This window comes from Balaenoptera physalus (genome assembly GCF_965194825.1).
Source record: "Balaenoptera physalus genome assembly, chromosome: 20".
Classification (NCBI taxonomy): domain Eukaryota; kingdom Metazoa; phylum Chordata; class Mammalia; order Artiodactyla; family Balaenopteridae; genus Balaenoptera; species Balaenoptera physalus.
The window spans coordinates 47,700,555-47,727,510 of NC_138901.1; the positions used below are offsets into that span (position 1 = coordinate 47,700,555).

The 26,956-nt window shown below is 43.1% G+C and overlaps 1 long non-coding RNA gene across 3 annotated transcripts in view; it reads right to left on the reverse strand.

Annotated features, from left to right (window-relative positions):
* Nucleotides 1-12,977: 12,977 nt before the first annotated feature.
* The window catches only part of LOC309650666, an 81,964-nt gene continuing 67,985 nt past the window's right edge, over nt 12,978-26,956 (reverse strand). For 2 of the 3 annotated variants that reach the window (XR_014257668.1, XR_014257670.1), the window contains exon 4: nt 12,978-14,687. This is a non-coding gene — a long non-coding RNA (uncharacterized lncRNA). The remainder of the gene's footprint in view (nt 14,688-26,956) is intronic. The other variant, XR_014257669.1, reaches the window with a different exon arrangement.

Consider the following 26,956-nt stretch of genomic DNA (forward strand, 5'->3'; position numbering starts at 1 on the left):
CCCAAAAAGCTGGAATAAAAAAGATCCAGTTTGACTCCTGAAAGAAAGAAGAGAATAGCAGTGGAAAGAGAGGGGGAGATGAGAGGGGAGTTTATATGTGTACCTGTGTGTTAGCAGAGGTTCAGGGAGCACTTCGGTGGAGAGAAATACAGCACACACCGCCAGCTGCCTAACCATCATTCTTTCCTTTCTCCCCCATTTTTGTTCTTAGGGGGCAATGTGCCCACCTTAAAAAAACAAACAAACAAAAATCCTTACCTTTCCAGACTCTCTTTCTGCTAAGGATGGCCAATTGACCCAATACTCCCAATGAGATATAAGCAGAAATCCAAGGGGTAGAGTTTCTAAAAAACTATTATTTTCCTGAATTTAAAGAAAAAAGAAAAATAAGAAGACAGACTCAGCTGGCATGCATGAAGCTTTTGTCATTTGCTTTTCATTCCTCTCCTTCTTCCTGCTGAGAACACAGATTCAAAGCCTTGAGGTGAAGCAACCATTTTGCAAAAGATGAAAACTAAAGGGAACTGTGGTCCCGGACACTTCCTCAAGCAGTGATACCAGCCCTGAAATGCCTACCCCTGGAATTCTGGTTACATACGGACAATAAAACCTCCATTTAGTTACACAGGTGTGTACAGGTGTCACTACATGAAGCTGAATGCAACCCCAACTGACACCAGTGGGTATTAAGAAATGGAAAGAGGGGCTTCCCTGGTGGCGTAGTGGTTAAGAATCCACCTGCCAATGCAGGGGACACGGGTTCGAGCCCTGGTCCGGGAAGATCCCACATGCCTCAGAGCAACTAAGCCCATGCACCACAACTACTGAGCCTGCACTCTAGAGCCCCGCAAGCCACAGCTACTGAAGCCCCAGCACCTAAAGCCCATGCTCGGCAACAAGAGAAGCCACCGCAGTGAGAAGCCCGCGCACCGCAACGAAGAGTAGCCCCGGCTCACAGCAACGAAGACCCAACGCAGCCAAATATAAATTAATTAATTAATTTACAAAAAAAAAAGAAAGAAAGAAAGAAATGGAAAGAGAGAGGGCTTAGCAGCTGCTGATTGGAGACCAGGGGAACTGACAGAGAGTGACTTTCTCAAGTGTTACTTTGAGTTGTAAATTGAAGAAAGTACATAGGAATTACCTTTCACTTTTGGTTTCTGGATTCTTTTTCTGAATACAATACCACCCCAACACCGGGCCATGTGAAGCCTAGGACTTATTTGAGTTATTTATTGATCAATAAATATGACATCAGGAGTAGCAGTAGTATCATTAGAACTATTTAAACACTGTAATAGGAACAGCAGGGGCTGGGGGAGAGCCCATAAAGGGAAACGAGAGATAGAAATTGACTCTATTATTATGCCTTCACTTGTTTTATCTGGGCCTGAAATAATTTTTCTTCTGTTTATCCTTCAAAACCCACCTGAGCCAGACAGAGAAAGACAAATACTGTATGGTATCACTTACATGTGGAATCTTAAAAAAAAAGTCAAACTCATAGAAACAGAGAGTAAACTGATGGTTGCCAGGGGCTGGGGAGTGGGGGAAGAGGGGAGATGGTGGTCAAAGGGCACAAACTTTCAGTTATAAGATGAATATGCTCTGAGGATCTAATGTACAGCATGGTGACTGTCATTAATAATACTGTATTGTATATTTGAAATTGCTAAGAGAGTAGATCTTAAGCATTCTCACCAAAAACAGAAACAAAAAAGACCAAAAATGGTGAGTTGATGGATGAGTTAATTAACTTGATTGTGGTAATCATTTCACAATGTATAAGTATCGCAAATTATCACATTGTATACTTTAAATATATTGCAATTTTATTTGTCAGTTATACCTCAATAAAGCTGGAGGGGGAGGGGGAAGCCTATCTTATGTCCCCATGGCTGAACGTTCCCTGGCCACCCCAGTCCTTACTCCCTTGACCTTTAAAGCACTCGTAGTCATCTTGTCTTCATCTCAGGTTGTGCTAGGCTTCTAGCTCCCAGCAATACCAAACCACAGGAGAACCATAATACCTTTGTTTTGAATGATGAATCAAAGGGGAGCAGATGGAAACAATTAATTACTGGCTAATTGTTATCAACTGTCTAGGTAACAAAAGCTACTATGAATACTCATCCTATATGAGTGTTCTGGTCTAGTCATTAAAAGATGAGTTATAGACAACCAAGAAAGAAATGTTTTTCCTTCAGTCTTTGGTGCTATACTTAGTCTCCCAAACTTTCATTTCAGAGAATTCTGCTTCTATCATTCATTTCTTCATTCATTCATGAATGTCTATGGCAGCTAAGTGTTAATAGGACTCGTAATAGATGACTCAACCCTTGCCCTGAGGAAGTGTAGTTGTGAAAGATGACAGCTCTCTAAACAATTATCCTAACTTTCTATTATCATGTAATAATAGAAGCTTCCTTTCAAGAAGTGATTACAAGATGTCAGGTACTATGCACTTATATATAATACTAGACACTTATATACAGTATCATTTTAAAAGTTTATACACGCATATGAGGTGCTATTCCTAGCCCCATTTTACAGGTAAGGAAACAGAAGGTCAAAAAGATTTAGTAACATGTTCAGGGCACCCAGCTAGTGTGTGATGAGGCTGGTAGTTAAATCCAGGTCTGACTGCCATGCAGGGCCACTCTCTTAACCATCATACAGCATTGTCCACAGAAGGTTTCTTAGAATACTCATCTCTCCGTATGTTCCATGACTAGAGGAGTTTGAGAAATGCTATGCACTATGGCTCCTTAAGGTCAATTCACAGGGTCATTTTCTTTATAATGTAATAGTTTAGGCCCATGGTACCCAAACTTTTTTGAAGGTGTATTTCTATCACTAAAAAAATTTAAGCACTCATGCCCAATATAGGTTTATTTATTTACTTAAACATTCTACACATATTCTAAACTATTCTGTGTTTTATTTAATAATATATTACTTTTTGTTCTCACTAAAATGTCTAATAGTAGCAATATTATTAATGATATTTAATATATTGTTATAATATATTATAAAACATAAAATATTATGAATGTCATTTATCATAATATTTTTACCGAGAGCATTGTGATGGGACTTTTTTCATTATTTTTCAGCATCTTGATTTATTGCTCTTTTCAAAGTTCTGGCTCTAAAGTTCAGTTTATTTTGTTACTTCTTTAATGGCTACCCTAACTTACAAGTTTCCTCTAATGATATTAGTTTTTCAGCCCTAGTCATTAACTCTGCAAGGGTGCTGCTACTCTTGTAATGCAGTTAGTGTATTTCCATTTTCCCTGAGGTCAGTCAGTTGTTTTTCTAACCTAACAAATGGATTCAAAATCCCCTGAAACATGTCCTTCTTACCTTAAATTAGAAATTTTGACTTCCAAATTTAAAAGTGTGCAGCTATAAGCATTTTGTGAGTGCACACTTATGTTTTTTAGGAACAAACCACATAACTACAAAATATTTAAAGATCTGTTTTCAAAATGCCCTCTCCATAGCATGTTTCTTTAGGAAAGGAGTTAGTCTCTCTCTCCATCATTGTCAGATAACACCTTTATCTTGTGTGAGTGCGTGTGTGTGTGTGTGTGTGTGTGTGTGTGTGTGTGTGTTGGGTGTGTGTGTGTGTGTGTGTGTCTGTTTTTTAATACTTAGAGTGCTACTGACAGCCTCTGGCCTTCACAGGAAAGCTCCTTATAGCCCCAATGTACAAAAGATTGTTGTTACCCAAGTACAAATACGTACTTATGTCCCTAGCCTTGGATCTCAGAAAAGAGTACGTTCTTTATCATCTGTGGAAGTCTAAGATAAGGGTTTATCTTCACCTCTACCTATGTAATTCCAAACGCAGGAATAATTTCGTACTCGTCAGGTTCTTGGTTGCACACATCAGAAGCAGCCTGCAGTTTACCTGAACAGAAGGAGAGAGTACTGGAAAGATATTGGTGGGTCATAGAATGGGTGGGGAGGCTGAGTGACAGGCCCCAGAAAACAAGCAGGAACCAATGGAAGTGAGTCAGCAGGAAACCCAGCCAAAGACGTGACACAGGAATATTACTCACGGCCACAGGCACTGCTGTGAGTGCTCTCTAAGGGCTCCTGAGTATTTGCATCACCATCCCTCCATAGCCATCTTTCCCTGCTGGAGCATCCCGTTGGCTGAGCCAGCAAGCAGGACCGGGACTATCTGACCTCTTTGAGCTTCCGCTGCAGGCAGGGACCCTCCCTTCAAGACCTTCCAAAAATGGAATTCCAACTAAAAGGGAATGAGATTTAGGTGCTGCATAGGCCAAAAAAAAAAAAAAAAAAAAAAAATCACAATTTGGAAATATCTGAAAAAAGGACTATTCTTTGACCTTTTTCCAGCTTTAATTGAGAGATCTGGTAGGTTTTTAAGGACGTATTTGAGACCCAGACTATTCAGTTTGTCTTATGCTTAGTACTTTGGAGGGCAGTATAGGAGAGGGGGTTAAGTATGTGGCTTGAACTCAGACCAGATCTGGGTTTTTATTTATTTATTTATTTATTTATTTTTGGCTGTGTTGGGTCTTCGTTTCTGTGCGAGGGCTTTCTCTAGTTGCGGCAAGTGGGGGCCACTCTTCATCGCGGTGCGCGGGCCTCTCACTATCGCGGCCCCCCTTGTTGCGGAGCACAGGCTCCTGACGCGCAGGCTCAGTAGTTGTGGCTCACGGGCCTAGTTGCTCCGCGGCATGTGGGATCTTCCCAGACCAGGGCTCGAACCCGTGTCCCCTGCATTGGCAGGCAGATTCTCAACCACTGCGCCACCAGGGAAGCCCCAGATCTGGGTTTGAAGGCCAGGTCTGCTGTTTCTGAGCTGTGTGGCCAGGGGCAAGCAAATCAGCCTCTCTGAGCCTATGCTCATCTGTAAAACAAGGTCACTATACTACCTGCCTCACAGCTTTGGACTTTGAGGTTTAAGTGAGATAATGCTCGTGAAGATCTTACCAGTGCTTGGCACCTGGGAAACACTCATAAGTATCAGCTATGATCATTGAGTGACCTGTCCTAAGGTATGGGAAATTCACATGGTCCCTTTGGGCCACACACCTTGGAGGCTCTGGCCTGACTTTAAGTCTAGGCAGGCAGAGCCACACAAGGGTAGAGGGGTATCCAGGTGTTCACTTACATATACTTGTATTTCCCTCTCATTCCTTTTATTGTTTAAGGCCACGGGCTTTGGTGCTAGAGATTTTGATTTGAATCCAGACCTGCCAGATAATTGCTGGTCACCTCAGGTGAGTTACTTAACTTTCTGTTACCCTCCGTTTTTTCACTGAATAATGCTATCTCCCACAGAGCAGCGCCGTGAGAAGTAACTGAGATAACTCACACAGGGTGCTTAGCACAGTGCCTCAGAGATGAGGGGTCCTCATTGTTGGTTCTTATGGGCTAGGAGAGAAGCAACACCTCCCAAAAGGATTCAGTTCCTTCTGTAACACTCATCACATGTAAATTCCCCTCTTTGATGTGAAAGTCACCTGGCAGGGATTCTCTGAGCTTCTACAGAAAATATTTTTTAATAGTCCTTCCCCCCAACCCCCAGTTTTATTGAGATACAATTGACATACACACAGCATAGTAATAAATACAGCTCTGTTCAGAATCTACTATATTATAAATTTGACCTAACAGTAATATGTAAGCTGTAGTAAACATTCAATTAAAGGTAATTTTGTATGCCCCCTTAGACTTTAAAAAACTTTTAGGATGATTGAACAGACCAGCTGTGTTTTAAAGGTTTCCCAGAGAAATTTTATAATTTGCCTTCTTTTTTTCCTCAGTGCCTTCTATTTTTCTCATTACATTTAAAATTATATCATTTGGTTCAGAGCCACACTTGACACTCTGTTGACAGCCATCAGAGTCCTTCATACTCCTCTGGGAAGCTATACAAGTAAAAAGAAGCATGAGGAGATTCCTCAGAGAACTGCTTAGGCAGACAGACGGGCAGAAATCTGTGTCCTAACTATGGCACATATATGTGTATGTGTGTGTGCATGCATGCATGTGCGTGCATGGTCTGTGTGTGCATATATATGAGTATTGTGTGCATGCATGTGTATTTGTACGTGCATGTACAGGTGCATGCATGTAAGCACATGATTTGTGCACATATATGTGAGTATATCTGCGTGTGTGTGTGTGCGTGCTTGTTCACGTGTGCATGTCCTGGGGGACAAAGAATGACTTGAGATACTGCTTCCTGAAAGGTGGGAGGGGTTTGGGGTAACACAAAATTTTAACCCCTGTTTAAGTCAATCCTTTCCAGTGAGTCCCTAGAGTGAGGAAGTATTGCAGAAACCTTTCAAAGAAATAAAAGAGCAACGTAAAGATTGGGTGCTATTAACTCTTACAAAGATGAATGAAAATGTAAATAAAATGCTCAACTGAGCATTAATTCCATCAGGATGCTAAGAAGGAACAGGCCTGGCTCTATTAAATTACCCTGAAATCAGGGAGCACTATTTCTTTTAACATTTAAGGTGTTTTTCTTTTTTTTAAGTTTTTTCTAGGTTGGGTTTCCCAGAACCAAAGCTTGAGGTGAGGAACTGTGTGCACATGATTTATTAAGGAAGGGCTCCCAGGAGAAATCAGTAAAGGAGTGGACAAAGGGGAAAGGGAAGAAACCAGCAAGGCTGCCATTCGGCCTGATGCTGCAGGAGACTCTGGAATGCAAGTCACGCCTGTGTCTCTTCCAAACGAAGGCAAGGCATTCGTACTCCCCACCGGTGGTCATCTGTTAAGGACCACCCCAGGAGGATGAAAACTCAGCACTTCCAAAACCTTGCCCTTGAGGGAAGAGGGGCTCCCAAAGAGTCACAGGTTAGGCTGTTGTAAGCAAAAGCACACCTGAAGCTGGGGAGAAATGACCAAAATGATAAAAAAAGATCTGGGAGGATTTCGGCAGAGACCCAGTATCCTGCCCTCTCTAATGGTCGTTTACTGAGACCCGGGCCTTGGGGGATATGCAGACAGCACTACGATGAAGAGGGAATCAACAGCCCAGCAGCACAAACCGTGAAGGAATGTTGTAAGAGGCATTTGAAAGTCTTGGAGGACCATAAAGAATTAAGATGTATCTGCTAATTGCAAACTGCAAACTGTAATGCTATGTATAAAGCAGATAACAAGGCCCTACTGCATAGCACAGGGAACTATATTCAATATCTTGTAATAACTATAATGGAAGAGAATCTGAAAAGGAATATATATGTAAAACTGAATCACTTTGCTGTACACCAGACACTAACACAAGATTGTAAATCAACTATATTTCAATTAAAAAAAAAAAGAATTAAGATGACTTCCAACTTCCGACCTTCTCTTGTTGCTTTTTTTTTTTTTATTTAAATTATTTATTTATTTTATTTATGGCTGTGTTAGGTCTTCGTTTCTGTGCGAGGGCTTTCTCTAGTTGCGGCAAGTGGGGACCACTCTTCATCGCGGTGCGCGGGCCTTTCACTGTCGCGGCCTCTCTTGTTGGGGAGCACAGGCTCCAGACGCGCAGGCTCAGTAATTGTGGCTCACGGGCCCAGTTGCTCCGCGGCATGTGGGATCTTCCCAGACCAGGGCTCGAACCCGTGTGCCCTGCATTGGCAGGCAGATTCTCAACCACTGCGCCACCAGGGAAGCCCTCTTGTTGCTTTTTGTTAACGCTTTTCTTTTGGGAAGCATCAGCATGTGGTGGCTAAGAGGCGCCCACCAACTGGAGCTACACAATCTTGGTTTTGAATATAAAATCTGTCATTTATTTGTTAAGAGACCCTTTGGCAAGTTTCCTAACCTCTCCGTGCCTCAGTTTCCTCATCTACAAAACAAGGATAATGATAGTAACTACCTCATATGGTCATTATAAGGAATCAACGAGTTACTCATTGTAAAGCACTTAGAGTGGTGTTTGGTAATAAGGTAAGCACTCTATTAGTGATTGTTAAATAAAAATGATTGTCATGTCCCCTCCACTGTTACTAGCAAGAAAAAAACACAAAAAACTTTTGGAAATCTCCAAGGGGTTCTCTGCTTTCTCCCCAGGAGCAGCAAAATGGGGGTTGGGTGGAGAGAGAGGAAAAAATTGTGTTCAAGTCAGTCATGGGTCTGGGAAAAGGGAAACTAAGTGAGGGCAGGAGCAGGCATGTAATTGTGGATCAGACAGTAGGTAGGCCCAGCACTGGGGTACAGAAGGAAAGTGAATATGAACAAGGGACCTAGCCTGAGATCCCAGAGTGCTTTCAGAACATGAGGAACTCCACTGCAAGTGGCTGGTGAGCCCATACACAGGTGAACCCTCACACCAAAGACTGTACAGTGACATAGAAATCACCCATGATTTAGCCAAGAGCAGCATACTTGGACCATGGCTGCCAAACAACTAGATGAGTGGGTAGTCTTTGAAAGTTGGCTCATGGATGCTGGGTAACTGGAAATGTGCAGGGCAGCTGTATGTGAAGTTGAGATAAGTGGGATTACCTGGATGGTTATATTGCTGGAGATCTCCAACCCCCAGGATACTGGCCTTCAGACTAGGGCACCTCACTCTCTCCTCCCAGGGGCAAAAACAGCAATACAGGTGAAGGGTTTGGATTCACACTGCCTGGGTTATATCCTGACCAGAAACAAACTGGGTGACCTAAGCCAAGTGCATAACCTCTCTGAGCCTCAGCGTTCTCATCTATAAAATGGAGTTAATTATACAACCTACCTCACGGTGGTGGTTTGGTTTTGTTTTCAATTTTGTTTTGTCAAAACAAAACAAAATCTATAGCACAGTGCCTGGAATATACTATGAGATCTATAGCACAGTGCCTGGTATATACTATGTGATCAAAACATGTTATCTGTTATTATTCGGCCAAAATTCCTGAAACAAGCCTCACTCTTGTTGAGCTTATTTAAATATCATTAGCTTTTTGGTTAGTTATGGTTTATAAAAGCAAAATATAAAAATATTATATTTTCAGGCTGAGAGGAACACTTTCAGACTTTTTTAAAATCAGTGAACCCTGTTTTCAAACCAATTTCTATTAGAAGCCTGATAAGTAAAACTAATGAAAGCTGCTCTGGGGGCTGGAGCCTAGAGAGCTGGCCTCATCCTTCTTCCTCAGCCAGCCCCTCAGACACCTTGGGGAGCCCTGGGCTCCTGGAACAAGAACAGCCCCACTTTCCAACATTTCCCCTAATATCCCCTCTTATTTTACAACCTGAAGTTTACCAGAGGAAGTGACTTGCTCACGATCTCCCCAGCTGGGTGGGGGAGTGGGAGGTACAAACTACCGGGTGTAAGATAGGCTACGAGGATGTGTTGTACAACAAGGCAAATATAGCCAATATCTTGTAATAACTGCAAATGGAGTATATTTTTACATTGTGTTAAAAAATAAAAATTAAAACAAGGTCTCCCTAGCTGGACATAACAGACTAGGTGCCGGAATCCAGTCACCCTCCCCTTTGACAGTTTCCCACATTTCTATCACCTGAGCAATTTGCAGTTTTGCTGACTAAAGTAGCATTTGATTGGTTTATTTAACAACTACTTGGTTAATATATGTACTTCTTGCAGTGATTTCTCCTTTTTTAATTTTTAATTTATTTATTTACTTATTTATTTTTGGCTGCGTTGGGTCTTCGTTGCTGCGAGCAGGGGCTGCTCTTCTTTGCAGTGCATGGGCTTCTCATTGCGGTGGCTTCTCTTGCTGTGGAGCACGGGCTCTAGGCGCCCGGGCTCAGTAGTTGTGGCTTGCAGGCTCTAGAGCGCAGGCTTAGCAGTCGTGGCGCAAGGGCTTAGTTGCTTTGCGGCATGTGGGATCTTCCCAGACCAGGGCTCGAACCCGTATCCCCTGCATTGGCAGGCGGATTCTTAACCACTGTGCCATCAGGGAAGTCTCTCCTTTTTTTAAACTCTTAGCCGTGTTATAAGCAATCATATCCATGAATTTCATATTTGATGTTATATATTTTTCTCAATATACATTTAAACTAAAACATGTGAAAATTAAAAAATACTTGTTCATAAACCACTTAAAGTTCATGTATGTACACACCCCCTGACCCCTCCAGTGATTTCCACAGTACATTTTGGAAAATACTGCTCTGTGTGCAAAAGAGAAAATACCTTAGCTTTAAGGAAGCCAGTTCAGGGGAGGAACCGTGTCTTTACCAGAGACCAGGAGGTCCAGGGATTTGCTGGGCCCTGTTCCCTGTGGGCCTCTATTCAACAGGATGACACAAGTTTAGAATGAGATTAAAGGATGATTCCAGTGGAGTTGGTTTGAGTCTTAGTTTTTTGTTTTGTTCTGTTTTAACTTAGAAACAAGAGGTGGGAAGGCACTGAACCGCAAGCTCTTTAGAAACTGTCTCCTGTTCTGTGATTAAACGGGTTCTAAGCACTATGCAATGTTTGGGTTTATAACTTTTAAGAACTTTTCTGTATATCTTTACTGTGTACACTTTACCTTAAGAAAGTTGCAGTTAGTCCAGCCTTTGTAATCACAATAAGATGCTTCAGGGCTTCATATGGTGAGGAAATAATTCACACCTTGGAATGTTAATTGCATTTGTTCCTCAGCCTGGAGGCTCAAAATACAGCAGGATTTTGTGCAACAGTATACGCCCTGTCTTGTCTGGCTGGCTCTGGCTTTCAAAATGAAGAAAGAGAAGAAAATCATTTAAGTTTTGCCTAGAGTTAAGGTTAGTCTTTTTAAGGGATCCCCCCACTTTAAATAAAGCAACCTATATAGGTTGTACAGGATATAGAATTGTCATGCTTTTTCCATCCTCTTCAAAGGTCAATTTGTTTAGCTGACTTTTTCCATTTAGTGCATCTCTTATCATTGGCTGGTCACCTTAGATCTGACACAAAGGTGATATAATCCAGGACTGGTCAGATGTACCCCTTCTTTGGATTTCACACTCAGAAGATCTAATATTTTTTTCCAGTTACACAAGTATCAGAGTCCCAGTGTTTGCAAAAGTCTTCTAGAAACTTGGGAAACACAGATTAGCTAGTCAAGCTGGCCCTCACAGATGGACTAAAAAAAATGGTAAAAAATGAAGCATCATCACTACACTAGCTGAAAGCACAGACTCGTTTTAGACAGACCTGAGTTTGAATCTTGACTCTACTGACTGCGAGACTTGGGGCAAGTTCATTAACTCTTTGTGCTTCAATGTCTTCACTTCTAATGCAAGGGTACAAATAGTACCAACCTCATAGCTTTTCTTTGAGGATTAAATGAGATAATGTACATAAAATATTTACCACAGTGCTGGACACACAGAAAGCACTCCAGAAAATGCTAGCTATTATTTTTATTGTGACCCTCATGATTACCACCATTCTGTCACACAAATCACCTGAAGTAGATATGGTCATTGTGACAGATTCCATGGATTGGCTTGTACAACATTCACTCTGACCCTTTCTAATACTCCCAGCACCTGAACTCTTTTGTAATTAGGGTTCTGCATATGACCCAGGTTCTGCTAAGTAGATGCACGTGTGACCCCGGAAGGTGAAAGTGATTCAAACGGAGTGGCAGTTGCACATGGGTGGATCCATCTTTTTGCAAGCACGACGGTGGAGAAGCTTTGGTAAAAGTTCCAGCGTCCAGGACTTCCCTGGCGGTCCAGTGGTTAAGATTCCGTGCTTCCACTGCAGGGGGCTTGGGTTGGATCCCTGGCTCAGGGAACTAAGATACTGCATGCCGCGCGGCCAAAAAAAAAAAAAAAAAGTTCCAGTGTCCAACCCCTAGTATCATAGGTATTGAGTGGTGAGCAGCCACAATGGGGTTTCCATGAGAACAGTCCTGTTTATGGTTGGGCATTTCTCCTGGGACTGTTCTGGCTGTGTGTGGTATCCTAGTCTGTTTCCCTGGCACTGCTGGAAATCCTCTAATCTACCTAGTACTCTGCTCCAATCCTGTTCTGTTAAAACAAGCTAGAGTGGATTCTGTTGCCTGCAACTAAGGACACAGTAAGTTATCAAACGATCAGTACAGTAATTATCAGAATAATAAATACAGTAATTATCAGAATAATCCTAATGACCACTGTCAGAAAGTTTTCTTTATTAAGTATATTGTCTCCTAAAGGGATCAAGAACAGCATGTATAAAAAACCTTGTCCTTGCCTTCAAAATGCATTCATCCTAAAAGATACCACATGTATGGAAACTTGTTTTGTTGTTGTTGTTTTTAAGGCTTAATTTTCTTCAGCAGCAGAAAGCCTTTTGTGAACAACTAGCAGAAGGAACTGATTAAACTTGAAGCTTTCCAGAAGAGAATTCTCGTTTGGGTCTTTATGGAGGATGACAGGTGAACCTAACTGGTTGAGTGTTCTCCATAAATTATAACGGGAGAGCAGAAAGGAGTCCTGGAAAGCTAGTTAATGTGTATTTGTACTTGGCTCAGTGTGTTGTATATGGTCATTAACGTCCTCCCCTCTAGGATGGCACCCAATTACAATGATGAGAATGCCTTGAAAGACATTAACAAGGGCACTGAGATCTATCTCCAGACAGATTCTGAATTAATGAAAAATGACAGTGTGATGGGTATAGTCCTGGGTGAAGTGTGGTTTCAGTTTTATTGGGCTTCTCATCTGTTTTTGATCTTGTTGTCTTAAAAGCATAACGTAAAATTCTTTCCCCCTACAAATACTGCTCTTAAGGGAATCTTCTCTGAGTGACTGTGGCCACGCTGACAATTCTCTTGTCATTTAATACCTAATTTCCCATTTTTTCCCTTTATATCCTCCTGGCAAAATGAAATGACCTCTTCGGAGCAGATCAGGGAACGTCCCACAATACTGAACTAATAGGCAAAACTGCCAAGTGCTTAAGTTACTTGTTTTATGTCTTTCTCAAAAAAAGCACAAAAATGCTGGATCCCTGGCTTAGTCAGTCAGGTGGTGTATTTGTTTCCTATTGCTGCTGTAATAAATTGTCACAAACTTGGTGACTTAAAACAACACGGATTTATTGATATTATCTTATAGTTCTGGACATCAGAAGTCTGAAGTCAGTTTCACTGGGATTTAGCCAAATGTCCTGAGGACTGGCTCCTTCTGGAACTTTCAGGAGAGAATATGCTTCCTTGCTTTTTTCAGCTTTTCCAGGGTGCCTGCATTCTTTGCCTCCTGGCCCCTTCCTCACATCACTTCAACCTCTTGTTTCCATGGTCACAACCCCTACTACTGACTCCGACCCTCCTGCTTCCTTCTTATGTGGACACTTGGGATTACACCGAGCCCAACCGGAAAATCCAGGACAGTTTGTCCATCTCAAAATCTTTCATCGCATCTTCAAAGTCCCTTTTGCCCTATAAAGTAACATTCACAGGTGCTGGGGGTCAGGATATGGACATACGGGGTGGGGGCCAGAAACAGAGTTCTAATCATGTTTCCTCTGTCTGGGGGCTTACTATAAAGTTACATGGAGAAGTGAGAGAATAGGAGATAAGAAAACCAACTGGCATTTGGGATACAACACAGATACCTGGTTATCATGCTGGCCTCTCAACAACAGGTGTCTTTTGCTTGCGACTCTAGACTTCCACCGATATCATGACTGTCTCTCCTTCCTCTTTTTTCTTACTAATTACCTCAGCACGTCTCACAGTCCGAGTCAGCCAGACACCATCCTGCAGAAGTTCCTCCTTTTCTGCCAAGCTCTTGTATCAGGACATCTCATTGGCTGCTGTCTAGCCTATAAAGGACAACTTTTGAATCACGTGCCAATCCTTGGTCCAATCAGCTTTGGCCAAGGAAGCGTGGCCACAGGACCCAAAACATAGCCCCCAGTGCATAGGAACCACAAACATTTTTCTCTGAAAGGGTCTGAGAGGTGGCAGGCTTTCAGAGATTGTCATAGACTTCTCTCCAAAAACAATCAATGACCTCAGAGCTTGCGCAATAATTTTTTACCTCCTGATTTTAAAAGCCGGTACGTTTATAGGTGCTTGTTACAAATGGGTTTTAGTTACTATTTACAAAGCATTAAGAGAAAAAAAAAATTATAAAATGTCCAAAAATAAATAAAGAAGGAGTTCTCCAGGAAGTTACAGGCTTGTCATGATGGCCTGTAGTCTAATCATTGGCAAGGATATGCAAATCATTAAAAGGAAGTCTTCAAGGTCAAAGGCATTTATGGTACTTCAAATTATATAAATCAACATACTGGAGTTCCCAGACCTTGAGCCATCCAAGAAAAATAGCCCTTATAGCTTCCAGGACACTGAGTTTAATTCAGAAACCATTTGATAAACATTTACTCTTTCATAGAGAGAAGAGATAGGAAAGGAGAGAAGTCATCTGGAATGTAGCACTAACTGACTTCTCTTTAATGGGAGGAAAAGAGTGTGTTACACTTATATTCTTGGATTATGTCAGATAATCACAGGTTCAGCCACTGGATTAGTCATATCATGAATTTCATAATCACTGTGTAATTGACACAGACCTTTAAACAGTCCTTTCTCCCTGGAGCCAGTTTATTGCTGGAATTAAATGAACTGTTACTCTCTGGGGAAAATGGAACCAACTTTTCACTTGGCTCTCCTTGGCTGTGAGTATGAGCTTTCCAGGAGTTCGTTCTCTTCCTCATCAAGCTGTCCAAGTGGAAACAAGTAGATTGTCCTTAAGGATGCAAAGATTCTCTAAGTGGGAGCCTGGAGGAAAGGTAAAGGAGAAAGTATTTAATGCCCAGACTGTTAGAAGTAATTAACTGACTGTGCTGTGTGTGTGTTTCCACTGTATAAACACCAGCATTTAATTAAGCCTCCATGCAACCCAGGCACATCCACTCTAGCCTGGACTCTGGAGCCAGGGGACAGTTCCAATCCCAGCTTGGCCACTTGCCAGCCATGTGACCTTTGGCAGATGGGACCAACAGGGGTGCATGTTCCACAGGACTCTTGTGATGATTAAAAGCAGGTAAAATAAAATAAAATAAAAGTAAAATAAAATAGTAAAGTAAAAGCAGGTAAACTGCATGTCACAGTCTGTGTGAGTAGCAGCCCTCAATGTACCTTATTTACTTTTGTTATCCATCAACCACTCTCACCACCTCAGATCTTGAAGTCCTGTCTAGAGTAACGTCACACTCCTCGAATCACCAAGCTATTTCTCCCTTCTTTGATACTCAGTCCTTTGGGCTCTCCAACCACCCAGGAACACTTTCTAACACCTAAACGTAGTCTGGGTACCGTTTGTAAGTACTCCATTTGGCTTTTGACGGCTTCTTCTCCTTCCCTATGTTCTTAAGCAACTTTCTGTTATGTAAGAGCCTCCTCTCTTTCTATCCCTCCAATTCTTCATTCCTGGTCTTCTCTTTCCCTAATCTTGTCCCTCCAGAGGCCAAAGTCTAGACTGGATAGGAAATTTTCATCAGTTTAGAACATGTAAAATGTGGTCAGCTTGGGAGAAGAAGGAAGGGAAGGAATCGTGCCTGTTCCTTTATTTCTTTCCCACATAAATTCAGCCCCTTGTAAATTACTCCTATCCTTAGGCAGCTTCTCAACCTTCTTTTAATCCCCTTAGAACAATATAAATATCTCCTTCCACACCCCACCCCAACTGTATTCAAAATTTCAAAATAAATGGATCATAACTAAAAAACATTAAAACAATGGTCATCTTAGAATATTCTTATTCAAAGTACACAAGCATCCACAGAGATTTGAAATCTCTTCCCTGGTCCCATCTCCCTTCCCCGGCAATTGACAATCTCTGCCTGGGTTTAACAGTTTTCTTCAATAGAATGTGCCATATTTGTAAGTTTCCGGGCCAGAGCTGGCTTTTTGACTGTAAACTCCCAAATCAGGTAACCATCTCTATCTAATTCTGTTAGTGCTTCATCCAGAATAGTACAGTGTACAAACAAGCACTTCAGTCTGCCTCTTGATAAAGATTTATCAGCAAGTATTATGTATGGTCAAGAGAGCAGATTTTGCAGTCACACTGCACACAGGCAACTGCATTTCCTGGCCTCCATGACAGCCAGATTAGGACAGGGTTCTAGCCAGTTGAATGAGGGCAGATGTGATGTATGCCATTTACAAACCTGGCCCCAAAACACCTCACACAATCTTCCATACTCTTTTTCTTCACTAGTTGGGTGGTTGTATAGAAAAGATCTAAGGAAGAATTTTAAGGCTGCCCTGGGGGGTTATAGAGCTATAAGATGGAAGGGGCCTGGATCCCTGAGTCACCACTTGGAGGAGATTGCCCAGGAGAGCTGCCCAACCCACTGTGAGCTGAGGAAGAAATGAATCTTTGTTGTGCTAAACCACAGAGATTTGCGACTTCTGTGCTACAGCAGCTAGTGTTAATTAACCTTTTTAATACATTTTAAAAGTTCCTACAATATATTAAGGGCTTAATAATTGTTAGTTTTTATTAACATTATTATTTTATTCAATCAGCTCATATTTATTGAAGACTACAGGTATTTTCTCATATGTTTCCCCAACCACTCAGGAGGTAGATACCGAGGCCTTGCTCCCTCCCATTGCAGGACCTTCATCTGTGGTTCTTTCTGCCTAACCTGCTCCTTCCTTCCTTCCTCACTTTGACCACTACACATCCTTAAGATCATAGCTCAGATGAGATCTTACCCATTAAAACCTTCCCCAACATCTAGGCTTGGTCAGTGCCACCTATCACATGACCTCATAGGTCCCTACATTTTTCCTACAGAGAACTTATCACAATTTGCCATGGCATGACTATTTATGTAATTCTTTGGTGAATATCTCCCTTCCCCACCACAGAGAAAGCACCAAGAGAACAGGGGCCACCCTCTTTGATTTGCTGTTGTATTTCCTGTGTGCCTCACCCAGTGGCTGGCATACAGGACATGCTCAAAAAATATTTGGGTTGTGCATGCATGTCTCTGCACAGAGTAGGTCACACAGGCTGTCTGCTTCTTAGTGGGGTCAAATGTCAGTGGTGGATCAGGGCTTTCATCTTTGCAAGTTTAGAAACTTAATTTTTCATGGAAGCCCAGAATCTGGGAAATGATTCACAATAACCAGACTTACAGGATATCTACTTCCTGGCCTTAAAGTCCCTGGAAAAGTAAACTAGTTAATATTCAGAAGTGCATTTGAAAGAGGATGGTTTTGAGAGGAATTTACTTCTTCTAGGCTGGAGAATTAACCTGGCTCTCTTAAAGAGTGTGTGTTTTTTCCAAATATAGCTTTATTCCTCCATTGAAGCCATGCTTAGTGAAGGCCATGGCACATAATAGGAGCTCAATAAAGACCTGAATAACTATCTCTGAATCTTATTGGTTAAATGACTGACTAATGTACTTACGCCTCTCTATTTTCTAGACCCCATGCAGATAATTACGTTTTGTCGTGACAGTATCTGTCCCTGTATCTCTACCGTGGAAGTTTGGGAAGAACTAGTGACTATGAGCCAGACTCAAGACTACAAATTCCTTGAAGTTAAGAATCATCATCGGGACTTCGCTGGTGGCGCAGTGGTTAAGAATCCGCCTGCCAATGCAGGGAACACAGGTTCTATCCCCGGTCTGGGAAGATTCCCACATGCCACGGAGCAACTAAGCCCGTGCACCACAACTACTGAGCCTGCGCTCTAGAGCCCGCGAGCCACAACTACTGAAGCCCGCGTGCCTAGAGCCCATGCTCCACAACAAGAGAAGCCACCGCAATGAGAAGCCCACGTACCGCAATGAAGAATAGCCCCAACTAGAGAAAGCCCGCGCGCAGCAATGAAGACCCAACGGAGCCAAAAATAAAAATGAATTAATTAATTAATTAAACAAACAAACAAAAAAGAATCATCATCATCCCCACCCCCACCCCATGCCAAAAAAAAAAAGATCGTCATCAGAGCCAACATTTATCATGTACTTTTCCATACCAGGCACTATGCTGAGCCCTTTACCACTCTTATTTTATTTAATCCTCATAGCAACCTTGTGAGCAGCAGCCTCATTTTATAGATGAAGAAATGATGCCAGGAGAAGATAAGGAACCCATGTGGAAGATGACCCAACTAGTAAGCAACAGAGCCAAGACTGGAACTCAAGCCTGTGTCATGTAGACAGAGCCTGTGTTCTCATTCACTGCTTGCAGCACGTTCCAGCCTGTAGTCATCTCGGTATCCCTACAACACCTGGAAATGGACTTGGGACTGTGCATTCAAAACATGTGTGTATAGTCAATTCTTGGTTGTGAGCAGCAGAAAACAACTCTGGTTATTGTAAACAGAAAAGAGATTGTAGGGCTACAAAGAACTTACAAGAAGCTGGAGACTAGACAAAAATGGAGGTAGGGACAGGGCCTAAGGAGCAGAATACAGGATACTCATCTTTTAGCAGGAACAATCCAACCAGAATGCCTCAGACCAGTCCTTCCAACGCACATGTATCCTAACTTTCCATTCATCTTTGCTTCGTTTATTCACAATTTAAAGTTTAGGGTGAGAGCGTCTGATTGGCTATCCTAGGTCATTTGCCCTTATTCGAAGAGCACGTGGGGGAAGAGATTAGTCTCTAGACCTTTCTACTTCCCTGGGGGGCATGAGGCTTACTTTGACTCACGCACTGGGAAGTTCCCCCAAACAGAGGGAGGGCTTGGATGATAGACAGTCACAAACATTGGCAAATGCCCTCCACACCATGGGTGAATTAACTCAGACCCACTGCAACGACTGAATCACAATTTATGTTATATTTTAGTCCCCTTGCTGATATTATCTTTTTTTCCTTTTTTTGGCCGGGCTGTGCAGCATGCAGGATCTTAGTATCCCAACCAGGGATTGAACCCGTGCCACCTGCAGTGGAAGCACGGAACCTTAACCACTGGACCGCCAGGGAAGTCCCCACTTGCTGATATTAGAGAAATGTCAGAAACACATTTATATGTTACCATTAGCGTACGCTATACACATGATTCAAAATTCACTTTGGTTTTAGAAGGTGATATTCTCTGACTGACATGGGAATGCTGCCTAATCAGGAGCCTGCAGCCTCTTGCACCTGATTAAAGGAGCCCATTCATGAAGCTGCCCAGGCTTTAAGTTGAAGAGGACCATTCCCACCTGGGTGGGGCTTCGGGGTGGGGTGTCCAGAGCCAGTGGTAAGAATTGCCTCTTGATTGTTGTTAGGTAAACTATCATCGTAATATCGCACAGCATGGACACTTCCTGCCTCTATGAAATCTCGGTGCACCTGGCCTTCCTGCTGCTCACCTGCCACATCTGTGTTTACTTTATGCCTAAATCATGGGAAGGCCCAAAGGGGTGATGTCAGTGCAGCTGGGCCAGCTGTGTCTGGGAACAGTGGTAGCTCCATGTTTTGAGGCCAAATGGAGGCCGTAGCGGTCTGGGGGTCGGGGAGGAGGAGAGGACCCTGGCTGTCATAGGCTCCCCGGCATGGATCTGGATGTAGAAGTAGGGGCCGACTAGCAGCCCTATGTGATGAAAAAGGACATCACCCCCTCCCCAGAGCCTGCTCCCAACACCCTCATCGGACTGACTGTCTTTGTTTCTTTTTTTAATAAAATCGTTTGAGGCCTCAGAAAAACTTGAAAATGGCTGTAATGAGACACCTACATTACAGCTGTCCCGACTCTCTGAAATATATGACCAAGCTTAAAAAGACACTCAAGGTCCAAAGACACCACAGACTTGGCAACACCGTCTTGGGTTCATGTGCCCAGAGACTGGCTCCTGAAAGTGACACGGGCACTTTTCTAAAACACTTGCTACAGGTTCTGAGCACACTGTAATGGAACCTCCTCGTCAGAATTATACACAGGTGAATGTCACCCTAGACCTGTTTATAATGGATATCCATCACCGTGGAACAGAACAGAGTATATATGGGGAATTCCCTGGCGGTCCAGTGGTTGGGACTCCACGCTTTTACCGCCGAGGGTGCGGGTTCAGTACCTGGTCGGGGAACTGGAATCCCGCAGGACACATGGCGTGGCCAAAACCAAACCAAAACAAAACAAAAAACCAAAAATCAAAAACCAAACAAACAGGGCTTCCCTGGTGGCGCAGTGGTTGAGAATCTGCCTGCCGATGCAGGGGACACGGGTTCGAGCCCTGGTCTGGGAGGATCCCACATGCCGCGGAGCAACTGGGCCCGTGAGCCACAATTACTGAGCCTGCGCGTCTGGAGCCTGTGCTCCGCAACAAGAGAGGCTGCAATAGTGAGATGCCTGTGCACTGTGATGAAGAGTGGCCCCCACTTGCCACAACTAGAGAAAGCCCTCACATAGAAACGAAGACCCAACACAGCCATAAATAAATAAATAAATAAAATTTAAAAAAAAACACAAAACAACCAAACAAAAAATCTATTAAGTCTACTGAGAACCAAATTTAAGAAGTCTATTCATAAGCATGTTTGCATGTCTTTGTATTAGTAGTTTTCAAACTTGAGAATGTATCAGAATTACCTGGAGGACTTAAAACAGATTGCCAGGCCGCAGCACAGCTTCAGCTTTGGCAGGTCTGAGGTAGGAAGCCAGGGGTTGTGACAAGGTCCCAGGTGATGCTAATGCGGCTGGTCAGAGGCCCACCTGTGACAACCTCTGCCTTATGTAATAAAACGGATCACGTTTTCCTTTCTTTCCTGGGTCTGATGTGAGGCCCGCCTGTTTCACACTGCACACTCCTGGGAAATACCAGGAGAAAGAAGACAACACAGAAGTGGGCAAAATGATATTTATTAATTAGAAATGCCCTCATTTGAAATTCTGTATTTGAACCTAAGTTGAAAATTTATTGTGCCATTGCCCCCCATTCCTCATGGGTCTGGAGCAAGGACAGGCAGCAGGTAAGGTGGGTGGGGAGGCGCTGAAAGGAGTAGGGTTGGGTTAGTTTCAGAGCAAGTGAGGTGTCTCTGTCCCCCTCCCCAACATGGGGCAATCCTCCTCCTCCAGGCAGTCTTCAGTCTATTATATTATTGTAAAAGTTTGGCTTATATAAGATTTTGTAAAAGCCACTTATCATGAAAGGTGTCAAACATATTGAAAAATTGGAAGAAGAGTACAATGAACATCCATATACCTGCCACCAAAATCCAATTGTTGTTCTATTTTTTTTTTTAATACTTAGTTATTATTAATGATACTCCATTTTTTAAAAATATTTATTTATTTATTTATTTAGGCTGTGTTGGGTCTTCGTTTCTGTGCCAGGGCTTTCTCTAGTTGCGGCAAGTGGGGACCACTCTTCATCGCGGTGCACGGGCCTCTCACCGTTGCGGCCTCTCTTGTTGCGGAGCACAGGCTCCAGACACGCAGGCTCAGTAATTGTGGCTCACGGGCCCAGTTGCTCTGCGGCATGTGGGATCTTCCCAGACCAGGGCTCGAACCCGTGTCCCCTGCATTGGCAGGCAGGTTCTCAACCACTGCACCACCAGGGAAGCCCTGTTGTTCTATTTTTATATATATACACATATGTATGTATATATATATATGTGTGTGTGTATATATATATATATATATATATATAGTGTACTTTTTGCCAAAGCCATCTCCAAAATATAAGGACATCTTCTACATAACTACAATACCGTTATCACCTAAAGAGTAACAATATTCCCCAATATCATCTTATACCTTTTTTTTTTTTTTTGGTTTATTCCCCAGAAGTTTTATAGACGCTGGTTTTTCTGAACTAGGATCCAGTCAAGGGACACATGTGCTCTTAAGCAGGGCAGGGGCTAGGATGAGGTGAGTGAAAGGGACACTGGAAAACTCAGTACTCAAGGGAAGTGATATTTCAATGCAATATTTACAAAAATCAAATTGGTGAATTACAGACTGCAGGCCAGCTGTCTGTTTTTGTAAATAAAGTTTTTGTTGTTGTTGTCATTATGGTTGTCCAAGGTTTATTGAAAATATTACAGCACAGCAGAAAGATTCAAACGCCTCCATCTGGTGTTTTGAAATTCATGAACCTGGGACCACATGCAGCCTATGAACTGGAAAGTTTGTGTGGCCAACAGCTCAGAAGGGAACTAGGCGCATTCACGTCACCTCTGGCAGAGAGTTCCACTGCTCTGTGAGAAGGAAGAATTGGGTCCCTCACCATATACAAGGCCCCAGGAGCTCTCTCAAGATGCTAATAGCTAGTTCCAATAGCAATCACAGGAGGTGCAAAGGAGCTGCCCATCTTCAAGGAGTTCCTTAGCCCCTGACACGGCTACATTGCAGAGCCAGTTTCCCAAATCTAGGTTGCTTTCTCTATTTCTGTAAAGGAAGATTCTTCTGCCTGTATATCCTTCCCATGCATAATGCATCATTAAGAGCAGGGCCATCCCTGGAGTTGTGCAGTGTACAACATGCACAGCTATACACAGCAGCCCCGGGTTAAAGAATGAGCTCCAGAGTCAGAGAACTCTGAGTCTAAATCTCACTTCTGCTATTTATTCTTTGTAAAACCGTGAGCAAATTGACCTTTCTAAACCTCACTTTCCTCATTCATAAAGCTGGAATAATTACAGTAGCAACCTCTTAGTGGTGTTGCAAGGATTAACATAAAATAATATATAGGTAAAGATTTTAACACAGTGCTTGGCACAGAGAAGATGCTTAACAAAAGCTATGATAATAATGATTATTCTCCATGGCTAACTTTAACTCTGCCTTTAAGATCAGCCTATGTCAGCCTGGATAGGAGGAGAGTTTGGGGGAGAATGGATACATGTATATGTATGGCTGAGTCCCTTTGCTGTGCACCTGAAACTATCACAACATTGTCAATTGGCTATACTCCAATATAAAATAAAAAGTTAAAAAAAAAAAAGATCAGCTTATGTGTCTCCTCTCCTGGAAGACTTTTCTAATTCCTCCCAAGCTGGCTCAAATGCTTCTACCATGTGCTCTCACCTCCTCTGGTTTGCCTCTAACACTACTGAGCTTCCTTCCAGAACTGTGACCTTTTGATGCCAGGGACTGTGTCTTTCACATTAGGATTGCCAGCACCCAGAACAATGCCTGGCACATAGTAGGTACTCAGTAAACACTAGTTGAATGAATGAATGATTAAATGTTGCCTTGATGGGACAAAAGGGGAAGCTTGTTCTTCTTATTTTCTCTTAGAAGCCGGTGATAGAGGAAAGAGGCAGAGAAATGGAGAAGGAGAACATGGATTGGACACTTGCCAAAGGCAGGTCAGCCCCTTCCTGTGGTTGTTTTTTGGGCAGAAGAAAAACTGAGTGAAAACCTTGTACCAAACTGGGCCTAAGAAGATAAACAAGCCAAGCGTTCCAGCTAGACAATGGCCCGATTCTCCCTGACTGGGGAAGGTGGGAACCGTGGGGAACCACACAAACATCCCCTTCCAATTCCCTTCCTTCTGTAAAGCATCACAGCCCATACCCCACCCCCCCATGGCCTTTCCCTCATCGAAAGCATCTCCAAATCCAAGACAGCCTCTTATCCGGTGAGATCTTTGAAGCTGGTTGGAGTTGCAGTCAGTCTGAATCACCCCTAACCACAATGGCCTTAGAATGACAGAAGGTTTCTGTTTCCAGGGCGTGTTCTAAAGTGAGTTTTTGTGGTCCAGTTTGCTTCAATGTGGCCCCTGCCAACCAGGAGCTGAGATTAGCAGTTTGCATAGATCAAATTATCAAACTTCAAAATACCCAGGAAAAATTGTAAAAACAAGACGACAGCAGAAGTACAAAGCTGAGTGAGATGTGGTTTAACAGGAGCACGTGTGAAAAGGGACTTAGCAGTCCAGACGCCTGTAGGCCCATCATGAGTCAGCAGGAGGATGTGGGTGCCAGGAAAACCTCAGGCAGCTCTGGACCCAGTGGAACTTCCAGAAAAAGAAAGGGAATGGCTGAATTTACTCCACACTGGTCAGACCACCCTGGAGGAGGTTTGGCTCTGTCTGGATGCCCCATCATGTGAGAGGAAAGGGTGTGTCCTGAGTGGAATTACTCAGATTGGGGGTGGGGATGGGGCAGTGGAGGGACTCAAAACTTCGCCAAAAGTTGGACAAGAGCAGGAGATGAGCGCCCTGGAGGAGAAAGGGCTTAGGTGGAGGGGTGAAGGTGTGGGGTCTGCTGCCTGTAACGTCTGCTTGGAAAGCCTTCGCCTTCATCTGCCTGGAGAACTCCTATTCATCCCTTAGGCCTCAGCTCCTGCCACTTCTTCTGAGAAGCCTTCCCTCACTTCTCCAAGTAGAACCAGCCATGCCTCAATCGGGACTTCCTCCTCCTGCACCTGGGAGCCAAGTCCCTTCATTCATAAGGAGGGATGTTGGCTGAGCAGAATCCCTGTCCTACTCTTCTTTGCAACCCTACTGCCTGGCACAAGGACTGTTCTTCAGCTAAGGTCTGATTAATTAAACTGTGGGCATGAAGACAGTCACTGAACATTTTGACCATGAGGAAGAAAGATGATATTCTTTCTATGTGGCTTGAAAAAAAAAAAAAACGGAACTGGAAGAGAGGGTGGAGATTATGAGAAGATGGATTTCAGCACAAAATTAGGAAGTGCTTTATAATAATAATGACGATAGATTTGTTGGGTGTTTTGCTCATCTATTGCTGCATAACAAGTTACTCCAAAACATAGCGGCCTAAAAGGATAAACATTTGTTAATTCATGCATGTCATGTGAGTCAGGAATTTAGGAGTGGCCTAGAGGAGTGGTTCTGGCGTGGGATCTCTCCCGAGGTTGTAAAGATCCCAGCGGGGGCCGCGGTAATCTGAAGGCTTAATTGGGGCTGGCGGATGTGCTTCGAGATGGTTCCCTGACCTGGCTGCTGGCAGGAGGCCTCAGTTCCCCCACTGAGGGCCTCTCCATGGAGTACCTGAGTTTCGACCTCATAATATAGTAACTGGCTTCCACCACAGCAAGTGATTTGAGAAAGAGAGCAAGGAGGAAGGGGCGATGTCTTTTCCAACCTAGCCTCAGACATCCCACTCTGTTATTTCTGTAATTGTCACTGTGGGAAGAGACTACACATAGGGATGAATACTAGGTGGTGAGAATCTTTGGGGTCATCTTGAAGGTTGGCTACCACTAGCAATGTACCAGCATTATGCTAAGTGTTTTATACTGGTTTTCTCCTGTAACCCTCACAACCACCTTAAGAGGATGGTGTGTTTTATTATCTCCATTTTATTTTATTTTAAAAATTTTGGCTTTCAAATTACTTTAATCTTTTTTTTTCAAGAATACATTTTATTTATTTATTTATTTTCTCTTTTTTTGGCTGCTTTGGGTCTTTGTTGCGGCACATGGGATCTTTCATTGCAGGGTGTGGGCTTTTCGTTGTGGCATGGGCTTCTCTTTAGTTGTGGAGTGCGGGTTTTCTCTCTCTAGTTGTGGCCCGCAGGCTCAACGGCGCCTGGGCTCTGTAGTTTGCAGCACGTGGGCTCTCTCATTGAGGCGTGCGAGCTCAGTAGTTGTGGCATGCACGCTTAGCTGCCCCGCGGCATGTGGGATCTTAGTTCTCCCACCAGGGATCAAACCCTGCGTCCCCTGCATTGTAAGGTGGATTCTTTACCACTGGACCACCAGGGAAGTCCCGCAAATTACTTTAATCTTGATCACAGAAACAATATATGTACAGATTGTAAAGATGATAGATAGATAGATAGATAGGTGGATAGATAGATAGATAAGAAATTGTATAAGCAATTTCCTATGCATTTTCAAATTTACTTAATGGAAGTGTGGATGTCCACGTATATTCTGCAATTAGATCTGATGGTGTATTTTCAAATTCCCATTTTATAGATATGGAAACTGAAGCACAGAAATATTCATTTGTCCATGATCATATACCTAGAAAATCTCTGAGCTTTGGTTTGAACCTAAAAACCCAAAGTCATCATATTTTGTGCTGAATTCCAGGGCACGATGGTGCCTCTTGGATATCCACTAGTCAGGATGCTGGAGCAGTGACGCTCAATCCTGGCTGCACGTACACTCGGCTGGGAAGCTTTTACACATTCCTGATGCCTGAGCCCAACCTGCAGGTATTCTGATCTAATTGGTCTGGGGTTTGATTCTACTATGCAGGGCTGAGAAACTGCCAGCACTGGTTGGGGGTCAGATCATACCTTCCCTGAAGTCCCTTCCAAATATTACATGTTATCACCTGGGTGAAATGAAACATATTTTTATTACCAAGCAGGTAGGGACTCAAATATAATGTGTAGATGAGTTCCTAATTGTTATGTCAGGCCCCATGGAGGTAACATCTGAGCTGTAGGCAAGTAGATGTTGAATAGACTGAGAAGAAAGTGTTCCAGCTAGAGGGAAATACTCAGGAGACACCTAATGCCAGGGTAGAGTTTCAGGAATATAAATTATGAACAAGAGGGTTTTTACAGAAGTCCTCCCTCAGATTCTCTAACTGCCAGCCTAACTCCTTGCCTCCTTTGTCCATGGCCCCAGCTCCTATTCACTGTCGACTTTGGTCAGAGACAACTTTCTTGAAGCAGATACAGAGAATAAACAGAAAAGGAACATAGGGGAAGGAGTTGCTGGAATAATAAACCCCTGTGGAGGAGGGAGAGAGGGGGAGAAAATTTCTTTTAAATTAATTCTTGTCCTCTGCTTCTTGAATGTGACATTGACTTTGAACCAGGGGGCCATAATTTCAATTGGTCATTATAAACATTGGAAGAATAGTTAAGGCTTCTATGCGGCTTTCTTGTTAAATCACACCACACCTGCCTGCCCTGCTCACCGGTGTAAGCACACAACTGCCAATAACACTAATCCTGGAGGCAGGATGGTATAACATTCATTCATCCAGCAACTGCTGACTGAAGGACTGGGCTGGAAACTGATCTAGGCATTAAACATGAAGCTGTGAACAAAACAGAGGTCTCGTTTTCATGGAGCTATCCAGAGAGAAAAGCAGATGATCTCTAATGGGACAAGAAGTAAGCTGATGTCAGAATCCTCAATAGGATGCA